This window comes from Aedes albopictus, chromosome 3 (assembly GCF_035046485.1).
Source record: "Aedes albopictus strain Foshan chromosome 3, AalbF5, whole genome shotgun sequence".
Taxonomy (NCBI): domain Eukaryota; kingdom Metazoa; phylum Arthropoda; class Insecta; order Diptera; family Culicidae; genus Aedes; species Aedes albopictus.
Window position 1 is genome coordinate 62,550,450 of NC_085138.1, and position 11,710 is coordinate 62,562,159.

An 11,710-nucleotide genomic window follows, 5' to 3' on the forward strand; every position below is an offset into this window, starting at 1 on the left:
TTCACTGAAATTTTCCGGAAAATTAGACGACCCTGATTTTTTTTCAATTTAGTTTTTGTTCATATTTTTGTGAACCTTACTTATGAAAACACATTTTATTGAATTCTAAAAACCTTCGTGACAATTTGTATGATAATAAAAAATAATTCCATCGCTAATACAAAATTTTAATTCATATTTTTCAACAGAAACCATTAATAACTTTGTAATTGAATCGGTGCAACATTAAGGCACTACTGTATTCGCATCTACATCAGCCGTTTACATAGAGCGAGAATTCGATGTTTTATAAGATTTTAAGAAACTGTTTAACCCTAGTATGAAGTTGGTGTAAATATGACACATACAGGCACGCTCAAATTGCTCCATGCCATCGTGGTGCGAAAAACCTAACATCTTAGGAGGGTTAACATGTATGTACATATGTATGTAGGCAGCCACCATCCTAGCTTGAGTCTTGCTCTGCATGCAGTTCCACTTAACATCTTAGGAGGGTTAACATTTGGAAAATGTTAAGACCTGGAACGTCATTGAGTTTCATTTTCATAAAACTGTCTTGTATTCACAGTACGTTGAGATACAGTACCGTTCGATGGTTGAATGTACTAACCATTGACTATGCGTTAACTCATTCTTTGGATTTTAATGTGCGATTGCTTTGGAAAGGCAAACTACCATGCGCCTCCATCACAGTTAACGTATAACAGCAGTTCCTTCAATTCAAAGCACCCAACTTACTTTTTTTTCTAAACCAGAACAGCGTGGACTTTTTTCCAAAAATACAATGTAATCCAAAGTGGCCATGTTTCACTCCACCATTCGTTGGAACTCGAAATTCCATCATTATTTGTATACCCATTCCCTATCCACAACCTTCCCGCCATAGTTCCAACACAGCTTCGGCGGCACATGCACACGTCATAGATCTCCATCTAAGCGCGAAACGAACGAACATAAACCATCCACGCACCACACCGCTAGCCCACTCCACAAAGACCATCGGGCCGCCACCACCTCGCCTGGGAGAGAAAGCCACTTTACAGTTCCACCACTTCACCAGACGAGGCGGTAGCACACCACAGCTCCGGAGGGTCCAGAGGAATGAGTTCACATCATTCAACCGACCATCGCCGTTGGTTGTCGGTCGGTGCCAAGCGACGGCGACGACGATGAGCCAAGCCACATAACTCATAGTTGCACCCATCATGGTTATGCACTATGCCCTGCACTTTTTCGTGCTCGTCGGCAGGACTTTTTTTACTGCCTTTCGTCCGGTTTTAATGCGCGCAAACTACTAACCGGTCTCGGTTTGCCCACGCTGTCTTTCTATTTGTTCAGCACTTTTCCACGCGTTGTTGAACAGGATGGAACCAGAGAGAGCTCCCAGATAGGACAGGCTTCTCACGTTTACACTTTTTTTTATTGAAGTCCATCTGAATTCCATCACGGCTCGGTATCACACCGTATTGGTGAATTGGCAAATTTAAGAGAACTGGAGCCAACTTCTCGACACAAAAATTGACCCCGTTGCGTCAATTTGTTGGATGACAAGCATCAATAAGTTTAGTTTTTTCATGACAATAATATACTGAACGGTAATCGAATACAAGTGCTTGATGTTCATCAGACACTCAAATTTAACTTTCTTACTTATTTTCAGCCCTAAGCACCCACGGTGGTGCAGAGGGCCAAATTGAAAAATCTCCATCCCTGGCGATTGCCCGCCATCGCCTTGATCTGTGACCAAGTCTGTCGACTTGCTTGATTTCGTTGTTGAGTCGTTTCCACTCCTGCGTAGAGTGTGGCTGACCCACCTCCACTTCCGCTCCCGAATTTCTTTCGCTATTGGCTTTTGATGACATCACCGATGGAGCTCCACGTTGGAGATCCAATTGTGAGGCCACCATGCAAGAATTATATACCGGCATCTTTTGATGTAAACCTGTAGCCGTTGAATATTCTCCACTGATACACACCAGGTTTCACTAGCGTATGGCAGCACAGATTTCACGTTTGAGTTGAAAATTCGGATTTTGGTGCGTCGACTAATTTGGGTGTATTTCCATACATTTCTTAAACTCGCAAAAGCAGCTCCCACTTGATCCGTGCACCTATGTTGATCTTGGTGCCGCTATCGGCCGCCATTTGGCTACCAAGATATTGGAAGCTTTAAACATTCTCCACTGCTTACCCAATTATCGTAAAGCTGGAAGGGTTGATCGTGTTTACATCCAACGATTTGGTCTTGTTGATGTTGCCGCCGCCGACCGATTAGCAAGATCATCGAGCTTGCTCTGCATATCAGAGCGCCGTTGAGCTAATAGAGTAACGTCATCAGTTATCAAATTTGAGATAGAATAAAATAATAGAAGATGCACTAGTGCATCTAGGCAATATTGTGCATCTCCAGCTCAACGCGTGAATCGCGTAGACACGACCTTTTTTCGGTTCTTATGAAACTTTGCTCATGTGTGAGATTATATCTGAAACTGCTTTTCATGTTATTTGCACTCAACTCTTCAAAAAGGTGTACGAAAAAAAAAAACTTATTTTCTTCTTCAAAAAAAAAAAATAGCTTGAAACCGGTTTGTTGGTTTGAAGTGATGTCTTAGAAGATGTTGAGGACTTTGTTTACGCATATTTGTTGTAAGAAACGATGAGTCCGGATTAGATTAACCAGACTGTACTGCATCCGTAACGCAATTGCACTCATAAGAGTTGTGCACTCACGCGCTCTCATTACTTGTAGTATTTTCCCGCCAAATACGACCACAATGTAGAAATATCTTCCAGTTAAAGGTGGTCGACCTTTCTATAATAGTCTTAAGGAATCATCTGTAGACAATTAGCCATTGCTAGTCATTATTCTTTGTTATCATATATAAGCCATTATCGTATTCCATTCCAATTAATAACCGTTTATCATTATACCCGTTTTGAAACAAGTTTGTAATACAGCGTCCGTCAGAAATATACATTCAGTGAAGCTAAGTGTCCAATAAATCCAGTTGTTATTACCGAAGAATAAGTGTTTCAGTTTTGGGCTGCAAAAGATAAGTCGATAAGGAGAGAGTCCAACATAGCTCTGATCCTCATAATTTGCTACCTTATGCTTCCACGGGTCAATCGATGACAAAGACCGCCAGCTAAGAAATGTGTGCTTAGTTGGTAGTGCAACCTGGGAACTGTTGTCCTTCTGACTTCAACTAGATTGAGGAGGTACGTCCCGAGAGTCTGTTTACCAAGGAAGTGCGGCTCAAACAGCGTCTCACGCTATGTCCAAAGGGAAGTATTATGATAAATGAATGTACCTCAAATGTTATGCTCTAGGATCGTAGGTTTGGGCCTCTAGTTTCAGAATCAGTGCGGCTTAACCCTTTATAAGGCCGAGAAAACCAGGCACGGAATCAACTCGAACTACATTGGAATATAAAGCATATGTGGTGTAATAAACAAAAACGATTTTATTTTCAAAAAAATACCGGTCGGTTTTGTATGAAAAAAATTGGTCTAAATTTCAGTTTTTCGGCAAGTAAGTTTAAAATTCTGTAGCTTCGAAATGCGGTAATCAATCATGCTAGTTTTTGACATGTAACTGCTCTAACATTCATGAGTAACATGTTTGGATTTAGACACGATTGGATCATTATTTTGAGAGATGTTTTTCAAAGTAGTAAAGCAAACCAGCTGAAATTTTGTCCACGAGTAGAAGGAACATAGGCCTTCCATTCGTCATCAATAGATTTGTGATTTGTTTGTCACAACCAAAGTTTGAGCTTATTTACCTTCACTGGCTCAAAAATGATCAAAAAATAATGAGTGATGACAAAGGTCAAATGTGTCCAATAGTTTAAACAAAAGTTAGCAACATTTTCTATGTGAGCAGAAAAAAATATTGTTATGAGGTGGCAATATAGTTGCCACTGCTTTTTAAAGGGTTAAAATATTTCATATTGGGTTTTTTCATATTATTTTATATTTTCCATATTTTCCCATACAAATGTCGGAAAAAGGCATTTTAAGACCAATTTTGTGTGGGGTGAGACGGCAACAGCGTATGCCACTCCATATTATGTACGTGGGCCCGATCACTGCTGTCCGATGAGAAGCGACGAGTCAGTCGCAGTGGAGAGGTTCGTGCTGTCGGACGTGTGTTGTCACCCGCGACAATGCATCGGCGCATTGGGTGATTTCTTAGTAGCGGTTTAAAGTTTCACAAATTTCATCCCATATAAAAATGTGTGGTAAAAAAATCCAAGATGGATGATTTTAAATTGCACATATTCTGAATCTAGAGGTTCAGAAATACGGATCTAGCGAAAAAACTTTGAGGGTCATTCACTTTTCATAATACTTCCTTTTGGACATAGCGTGCGTCTGTTCTGGCATCCTGCGGCTGAACATGAAACGCTGTATCGCGTCAGCTATACCTAAGGTGGCAGCCCCACCAACGTGATGTAGGCAGCGCGACTCCGGTAAGGTAGCCTGTCGCAGCCTTACACCACCATGAAAAATGAAGATAATAGAAGAAAATACGAACGATACTCTCGGAAAACGACCCGGCAACGGAATATGGACTATGATTGGAAACTCGGTACCTGGAACGTCAGGACCTTAAATGAACCTGGACGAGTGAGCCTTTTGGCTCGTGAATTGCAGAAAGTTGGTGTGTTTGTGTTGCTGCTATTCAGGAAGTGCGGTGGCCAAAATCTGGTGAACGTGAGTTCAGGGCGGTGGATCTCGTCGTCAACACATCATTCAAATATAACATCTACCATAGCGGCAGCGATAAGGCAGAAAATGGGGTCGGATTCATAGTGATTGGGAAACAGATGAAGCGAGTCATGAAGTGGAAGCCGATTCGAGGATTCAAGGCAAATTCTTCAACTACAGTCTGACCAATATCTATGCATCGACCAACGACAAAACCGATGACGTAAAGGATGCGTTTTACGAATGCCTTGACAAGACCTATGGAGAACGCCAAAAACATGACGTTAAGATTGTCATGGGTGACACTAACGCGCAGGTCGGAAAAGAGGACTTTTTCCGTCCAATCATCGGTACGGAGAGCCATCACTCCGTCACAAACGACTACGGCCTGAGATTAGCTAACTTTGCTGCTGCCAGAGGGATGGCCATTAGTAGCAATTACTTTGCACACAAGAATTTTCACAAGCACACCTGGAGATACCCAAATGCCGAACACGCTAAAACTGCTCAGCACTAAAATGTGTAAGACCTACTCATAAGTGCATAATTTCCAGACCACACAAAAATGAGTGACAGTTACACATTCTCAAAAAACAGCTCGTACACTCGTCTAGATGCGAAATGTTGATTTGTTTTTGTTTTCCAAGGTCACTAGTAAACCGAGCTAGATTGGCGTACAAAATTTTTTGCGAATTAAACGATTTTGCGGACACTGGAGCTGATTTTGTAAATGTGCAAGGGTTACACATTTTTGGTGTAGTCTGGAAATTATGCACTTTAGTGCTGAGCGGCGTTAGCGTGAAGTTTGCTACCAAATCGACCATGTACTGGTAGATGGCCGTCACTTCTCGTACGTCATTGTAGTTAGAACTTTCAGGGGTTCCAACATCGACTCATATCACTACCTCGTAGTTAGTAAGATTCGAGTTCGGTTATCAACCGTGTTGGACTCTAAGAGCCGGCGATCGATGAGTTTCAACATCCAGCGTTTTTCAGCAGACGGTACGGTAGCTAACTATAACCAGAAGCTGGACGAGCGGATAAGTGCAATCAACGAGAGCGATAATCTCAATACTCTGTGGGAGAGGAGCGATGAGTACGGCAGCGCGGGAGGTGATAGGCACTGCTCAAATACGACCTAGGAACGGGTGGTTCTACGAGGAGTGTCAGAGGGTAACGGATGAGAAGAATGTCGCCAGAAGCCGGATGCTGGTGTCTGGGACCCGGCAGAGCAGGGAGCGATATAGGGAAGCGAGAGCAGCCGAAAAACGAATCCACTGCAGAAAGAAGAAATATCATGAGGAAAATGTGAATGCACAGGCGCTAGAAAGTATGGAGCAGAACGATATGCGGAGGTTTTACGAAACTGCCAATGGCGTGCGGAGAAAAAACAGCGCCTTCTCCCGTCATGTGCAACGACCGTGAAGGAAACTTGCTGACAGACAAAACAATGGTGGCTGCCAGGTGGAGAGAGCACTTCGAGGAGTTGTTGAACGGTGAGGATCGAAGAGTGACAGACAGAATTCGAATCGACGACGACGGACAAACTGTGGAACCTCCAACGCTAGACGAGGTCAAGACAGCCATTAGGGGGCTGAAGAACAATAAGGCTGCTGGGAAGGACGAACTCCCGGCCGAGCTTCTCAAGCACGGTAGTGAGCAGCTGTATCAACTCTTACACCGTGGACTTCGTGGCCGAGTGGTTAGCGGCGCCAGTCATTCAGGTGTCTCGTAAGCCTCGGTGTGTGGGTTCGATTCCCGCTCCAGTCAGGGAAAACTTTTCGTTAAACGGAGAGTTCTCCACTGGGCCACTGGGTGTTATATGTGTTATCCGTTGTCTAATGTTAATAGTGTTCAGTCTGTACGGCCTCTGGCCGAAGATGGTGTAATTGTCTTTTATATTGAATATATGGGAAGAGGAAGAACTGCCTGCTAGTTGATTGGATGGTCTCATTTGCCCTCTATACAAAAAAGGGCATCGACTGGAGTGCGCAAATTACAGAGGAATAACACTTCTCAACTCAGCGTACAAAATATTGTCCGGAATTCTGTTTAGCAGACTAAGGCCGATTGAGGAGTCCTTCGTCGGCGAATATCAGGCGGGTTTTCGTGAGGGCCGATCAACGACGGATCAGATGTTCACCCTGCGGCAGATTCTCGATAAATTTCGGGAGTACAACTTGCAGACCCACCATCTGTTTATTGATTTCAAAGTGGCGTACGATTCAGTGAAGAGAAACGATTTATGGCAGATTATGATTGAACATGGATTTCCGGCGAAGCTGATTAGACTGATTCTTGCGACGCATGACGGTTCGAAATCAAGTGTACGCGTTGCGGATAAAATTTCGTCATCGTTCGTAACCTTAGGCTTAGACGGACTGCAGCAGGGCGATGCTCTTTCGAACTTACTGTTCAACATAGCGCTGGAAGGAGCGATAAAGAGAGCTGGTGTGCAAAGAAGTGGAACCATTGTCACGAGGTCGCATATGCTCCTGGGCTACGCGGATGATATCGACATCATCGGGATCGACCTATCGAAAAACTATTTTTTTACATAGGGGCCGTTCATAAACCACGTAGACTTTTTAGGGGGAGGGGGGGGAGTCTGGCCAAAGTCCACGGTCCATACAAATTTCAATTTTTTTGTATGGACAAAAGTATACGAGGGGGGAGGGGGGGTCTGAGATGGCCAAATTTTGGTCTACGAGGTTTATGAACAGCCCCATATTTGTTGCGCCTAACCGCAATTTGACCATTCCAACATATTTTTCTTGAAAACTACAAGACATAAAAAAGGTCAATTGTTTAGAGGGTTATGGTTTTTTGAACATTTATTTTTGGTTTTGAAATATTTGGTTTTGGAACCACCCTTTTTCAAATTTGGTATGGGTCTAATTATATCCAATGAACTTAAAACCCACCAAATGTCACGACAGTCGGAGCTGCATTACACGTATCGGTTTTTCAGATTAAAAGTCATTTATGTAATGGGTTGCTGAAAAAATCGAGTTTTGCAACGAGTTCCATACAAAATATAATGCAATGATTGTTACATTACACAACTCATTTGAGTTGCATAAAGTTTATAAAACATTATAACAACTTACTCAGTTGCGTTAATGAACCAGTTCGGAAAAAATGGCCATTATAATTTTGGTATTATTACATAAAAGTTACATAAAATATAAATAATGGTACTGAATTGCATAAATGCTTTATTATACCTCGACCAGCCTAAGTGGTGGGACAAAAAGAGAAATAAATATTCGTAACAGCCTAAGGGGCGATTTCTTCACCCTGGCTTAAGCGTTAAGCCAGGTTTAACTGTATGGGTAAGCCTGGCTTACCGGTTAAGCCGAGGTAAAGAAATCGGCCCTAAGTTTCAAAAAAATGATCAAAGTGGTATCCGTCCAATAAAATACATTTATTAGGTTGCCTGTACCAGTTATTGCACTACCTAAGGAAAACTCTTTCTGAAAAAATAAGAAGAAGACCGCCGAATGTCGTCAAAATGTGAAATGATAGATTTGTTTTCAAATTTTACAGGAAAAATATAGAAACGGAGCGCATCCATTTTTAGTATTTATTACGGAGTGTGCCAATGATAGGAAGCCTGTCCCATTTATGATATCATTTTGTTATTTCAGTTCCACGTCGCACTATTTACATGTATTGGGCTGTCCATAAACCACGTGGTCATGAGAGGGGGGGGGGGGGGGGGGTTTCGGCCAATGAACATAACATAACGGTATAACTTAATTCGCCATGGGAAAATATAACAATTTATAACGTCGTATTAAGTATCAATATATTGTTCACTGGTCGTATTAAGTATCAATTCGGTTCACTGGTTTCCGAGATATGGCAGCTCAAAAATTAGTTGTCTATAAAATAGTCTTTTACCCGAACGGTTCTAACTTTGCGAAACATTAATCAATCGAGCCCAAATTTGTACCAATGATGCACATATAATAGGTTGACAAACAGTCAAAATTTAAGATTTTTTGATGCACTCTATGAAAAGTTATAGCATGTTGAACTTTTTTGTGAGAGAAAAAACATTTTGGCCATCCCCTGTATGTGGTCCCAGCTCCATTTAAGGCAAAACTGGAAGCATTTTCTATTTCTTTTTTTTGATTTTTTTTAAATAACGAAGTAATATTTTCAAAATTGGTTTTCGTGCACATGTAGAGTATGGATCAAGGTATCTTCTGTATTGTTTTGAGGTGGAAAATGTTTTATATTTTCGGAAAAAAACATTCTTTTGTGAAATTTTGTTCAAAAATAGTTTCTGCAAAAACGAAAAACATTTTCCACTACAAAAAAAATCAGAAGATACCTTGATCCATACTATACATGTGCACGAAAACCGATTTTGAAAATATTGCTTCGTTATTGAATAAAAAACCAAAAACCAAAAAGTGCGGAAATGCTTTCAGTTTCACCTTATAAGGGGTATCGTTTTCTCAGTCCCACTTCTCAGCAAACACAGACGAAACACTGTCGGATTCTGTTTCGAAGTAGGGAGGGGGACGATAGGAGCAATTACAAACTTTCGACTTACCATGACATAATGTCGCTGCATTTCGGTTTTCTCGCTGGCGAGTTTATCACATTCTAGCTTCAATCTGTGGAAGAGAAAGGGAGAGAGCAGAAAAAACGAGAGAGCCATGAGTGAGCGTTTCTATCTTCTATGAGTTCGCAGTGAGAGCTTCCCCACAGCCATGAATGGAAGCAGAAAATGGGGCGAATTAATTAAGATTTATGTGCTTGTTTTCGAGAAGGGTTGTTGCAAACTTTGGCAGGAATGATTTGAAATTTAATTTGTTGGACGGGGTTTGTTTGCGATGCGGGGCGTCGCGCCGTGCCGGTCGGGTGGATGGGAGGGCTTCGGAATTAAATGAACAATTTTGCCGAAGGGACTCGGGGATTTAAAAGACCGTCGAGTCGAGTCGGGTCGGGGGTGGAACATGGTGCTTCGGGCGCTTCAATTATTAATTATGTCTGGTAATTAAAACAAATCTGCACGATTAGGGTGAGTAGTAGGTGTATTGAGAAATGTGAAGAAGTGAGATAACGAGGGTGGAAATTCTTGAGATAGGACGACTAACTGGAGGATATTTATGAGCTCACGGGGGATTGACCTAGGCGAAAGTTAGTACGCGCAGTATAAATTTACTTAATGTTATCTGATACGTTGAATATTGGTAGCGGTGTTTCAACGAACACTTTATTAAATCACGTATTATTGAATAAATAGTGGAAGTAAAAGGTGCCATTGGAATTATCTAAAAAGACAGCTGCAGGCTGTTTGAAAGAGGCTGGAAGGAGGTTGTAAGGGAAAAAGAGTATATGGAGTGCGCAAAGAGGTTTCAGGGGAGGATTAAAACAGGCAAGGAAAAATTATTGGAGCATGGGTGTTTACAGGGAGCAGGTGTTTGAATGGTTCAGGATAGTCCAAAACAAATATATAGATAGCATCAATTCAATTCTTTCATCAAATCAATTTAACTACCAACACCCTTATTTCAAAAACTTTCTTTCAAAACATCTTGAATTCAACACACCGTTCCCCCCAAGTGCAAATAGCACCACAAAAAGCAAAAGAGCAAATTCAATAAATTACTTATTTCTTTATCGCTTCATTGAGTTCAGAACGAGCCAACTGCTACCACTGGAGCAGCACTAGTAGCAGTAGGGCAGCTATTGTACTTCCGGACCATCAGCTCCGACCGTCCCCTACTTCCAACCGAATTCCCTTTCCCAGCACCCGTTGTACCACCTTGAATCGTTCAACACATTAAAGCACCCCACCGCAACCATCGACGAGTCTGTATCAATTTTTGCTCACTCTACGTGACTTGTCCATCTTTGTCCTTGTCGCTCTGTCGTCGTCGTCGTCGTCGTCGTCGCCATTCTTCCAGTAGCGCGCGAACCTGCAACAGGACATGACAAACAAGACAAACAGGAAACCCCAACTCCCAGTCGCATCATCATCGTCGTTCTGGTCGTCGTCCTAGCCCTCCTAGTCCAAGTCGTCCAATCCGGTCCGGAGGTGCACTAACTTGGCAGGAATTGTTTTCCGATCCCTTTTCCACACCGCGACTGGCTCGCTCCCATCCACGCCCTCGCCTAGGTGGACGGACACATCCGGGTTTATATAAAATGGTGCAACCCGTTCCGTCTATTTACGGTTCAAATCGATCCTCGTATCCCCGCCGTCTTCTTTGCTCGTCGCTTTCACACGGTACCGTCCTTTGGTCGGTCTTTTCAATGCTCCATTCTCGACGGATCGGACGGTTGTGGAAACAATTTTCCAGGGAGCCATTTTTCCTCGATTTGATGAACAGTGGTTTCTGTCCATGAAATGCATGGTAAGAATAACAAATCTGAATTGTCTGTACTTCAATAGACGAGACTGGAAATACCACAAACATTTATAAAATCATCTTGTGATAAAATGGATGTTTGAAACATAACCATATACATTTTTCCAAAAGTTTCAGGTAAGTTTTTTTTTGTGCAATCCATAGATACATTTTTGGTCCAAAGCCTGAGGGAAGGTGTATGAGTAATTTGAATAGAAAATTATACATATATTTTGTTAAAATGTCTGGAGCATAGGTTCCCAAACTTTCAGGTGCGCGACCCCCTTTTGCCAGCTGACGCACTTTTTGCGGCCCACCGAGAAATTCCCTCATTTGTTGTATGTTACAGTAACATTTTCGGCTATCCCTCGCTACCCCCTGGATTAAGGCCGGCGACCCCCCTGGGGGTCGCGACCCACAGTTTGGGAAACCATGGTCTGGAGAATCTTCAATATACAGACAGGTCTTCTTTTACGCGGTTTTCATTTACGCGGCCGCGTAAATGAAAGCTCCATACAAGAAAAAATCATCGTCTTATTTTTGCATGATTCGTCGAGAAATTATGAGACTTTTTTTATGCGGTTTTCTGAACTTTGAACTGAGTTTTTTTACGCAGTACGTATCCC

At 42.2% G+C, this 11,710-nt stretch overlaps 1 protein-coding gene across 1 annotated transcript in view; it reads right to left on the reverse strand.

Moving 5' to 3' along the window:
• LOC109413762 (protein fem-1 homolog CG6966) overlaps window positions 1-11,710 on the reverse strand; it is a 275,206-nt gene that overhangs the window by 116,179 nt on the left and 147,317 nt on the right. The gene's annotated exons all lie outside the window — the stretch shown is intronic.